This window comes from Palaemon carinicauda, chromosome 7 (assembly GCF_036898095.1).
Source record: "Palaemon carinicauda isolate YSFRI2023 chromosome 7, ASM3689809v2, whole genome shotgun sequence".
Taxonomy (NCBI): domain Eukaryota; kingdom Metazoa; phylum Arthropoda; class Malacostraca; order Decapoda; family Palaemonidae; genus Palaemon; species Palaemon carinicauda.
In genome coordinates, this window is record NC_090731.1 from 16,788,091 (window position 1) to 16,790,590 (window position 2,500).

Sequence of the window (2,500 nt, forward strand, 5' to 3'; positions counted from 1 at the left end):
TTGGAGGGATCAGTCTCAAGGGGATTGTCCTGCTAGGGTATTGTCATATATATTACCTCTGCCATTCATGAGGAGCTTTAAACCTGCTATGACGAATCAAATTCGTTAAAGAAAGTGTAAGAAATTTAACTTTAATCCAATTTTGATCAATAATTAAATCATTAAGAGCTTCGCTTATCTTCGTATCAACTTGAAACAGTTTCGACCCAATCATCGGGGTCACTGGAACGTAACCATCGTTTAACTACGCTTCTTGAACACTGATTGACTGATACTGAGTTTTCTGGCATCCTGATAGCGAAGGTCATATTAGTTTCCTTTGGTGAATGTGGAAATTTAAAAAGGAAAGATAGATGCAAATGAAAAATGAAAAAAAATACACTGTTGTGAATTATTATTCGAATGAGGTAGATGAGGAGAAAGGGCATATTAGTTTCCTTTGGTATATGTGGAAATTTAAAAAGGAAAGATAGATGCAAATGCAAAAATGAAAAAAAGATACACTGTTGTGAATTACCAATCGAACAAGGGGAGAGAGAGAGAGAGAGAGAGAGAGAGAGAGAGAGAGAGAGAGAGAGAGAGAGAGAGAGAGAGAGAGAGTCCCCCCAAAAACAATTACCTTAATCAGTCGCTTTACTGTTGGATTACTACTTAGCAGCAGTAAGCATCTGATTGGATTGAGATGCGGGGAAGGGGGTGGGGGGGGGGGGAGAGAGAGGTTATCATGCTAACTCCATTTGCAAAGTTTCGCCGAAGAAGAAGAAGAAGTGGAAGAAGAGGAAGAAGAAGAAGGCGAGGCGGAAGGAAGCTGATGAAGGGAACTTCATTAGGCTTTGAGATCTTAATCAGCTTGCCAAGGTTAAACCTTTAGGTGAAAGGGGGGTGAGACTAGAAGGCGCCCATACTCAAGGTTCCATAACTTCAGTAGCAGTAGCAATCTCTCTCTCTCCTCTCTCTCTCTCTCTCTCTCTCTCTCTCTCTCTCTCTCTCTCTCTCTCTTTTTTCCCTTACAAGAAAAGAATTCGAATAGTGAATGAGGACATCTTTTTAGCTGACAACAAAGCATTCATAATTATTCTATACTCGTGTACGCAACCCGTCAAATATGATAGCTAAATCTTTCGATAGATATGCACACACAGGCACCCCACTCTTACCAGTGTATGACTATCCCCTCTCCCACTACCCGAGGGATGGGGGAGACCTGAGCAAGAATGATATATATATATATATATAATATATATATATATATATATATATATATTATATATATATATATATATATATATATATATATGTATATTTATGCATATACATATTATATGTATATATACTGTATATACGCACACACACACGCACACACACACACACACACACACACACACACATATATATATATATATATATATATATATATATATATTATATATATATAATATATATATATATATATATATATATATATAATATATATATATATATATTTCGTAAGGGCTCATCAACCAAAAAACCGGAAAGTTCCCAAGATGAATTGTTCTTACCCTATCGAATAATATTAATTATTCGTTCCATGACGATTTTTGATTAATAGTTTAATGATGTCCATAAATAAATCTAAAAAAACCTGACTGTACGGAAACGTGTAATTCGTTTAAAGGCGGGTGATTATATCAATCATCCTCTCGTATAAGAGGATGATTATATCAATCATCCTGTCGTAAAAAAGAGGACGATTATATCAATCACCCTCTTGTAAAAGAGGATGATTATATCAATCCTCCCCTCGTAAAAGAGGATGATTATATCAATCATCCTCTCGTAAAAGAGGATGACTATATAAATCATCCTCTCGTAAGAGGAAGATTATATCAATAATCCTCCTCTCGTATAAGAGGATGATTATATCAATCATCCTGTCGTAAAAGAGGATGATTATATCAATCATCCACTCGTATAGGAGGATGATTATATCAATCATCCTCTCGTAAAAGATGATTAAATCAATTATCCCCTCGTAAAAAGAGAATTATTATATCAATTATCCCCTCATAAAAGAGGACGATTATATCAATCATCCTCTCGTAAAAGAGGACGATTATATCAATCCTCCTCTCGTAAAAGAGGACGATTATATCAATCATCCTCTCGTAAAAGAGGACGATTATATCAATCCTCCTCTCGTAAAAGAGGACGATTATATCAATCCTCCTCTCGTAAAAGAGGACGATTATATCAATCATCCTCTCGTAAAAGAAGACGATTATATCAATCCTCCTTTCGTAAAAGAGGATGATTATATCAATCATCCTCTCGTAAAAGAGGATGATTATATCAATCACCCTCTTGTAAAAGAGGAGGATTATGTCAATCATCCTCTCGTAAAAGAAGAGGATTATGTCAATCATCCTCTCGTAAAAGAAGATGATTATATTATTCATCCTCTCGTAAAAGAGGATGATTATATCAATCATCCTCTCATAAAAGAGGATGATTATATCAA

The 2,500-nt window shown here is 35.2% G+C and overlaps 1 protein-coding gene across 1 annotated transcript in view; it reads left to right on the forward strand.

The window, feature by feature from the left end:
• Nucleotides 1-2,500, forward strand: part of LOC137643873 (lysosomal-associated transmembrane protein 4A-like) — a 199,048-nt gene that overhangs the window by 136,215 nt on the left and 60,333 nt on the right. The window lies entirely within an intron of this gene.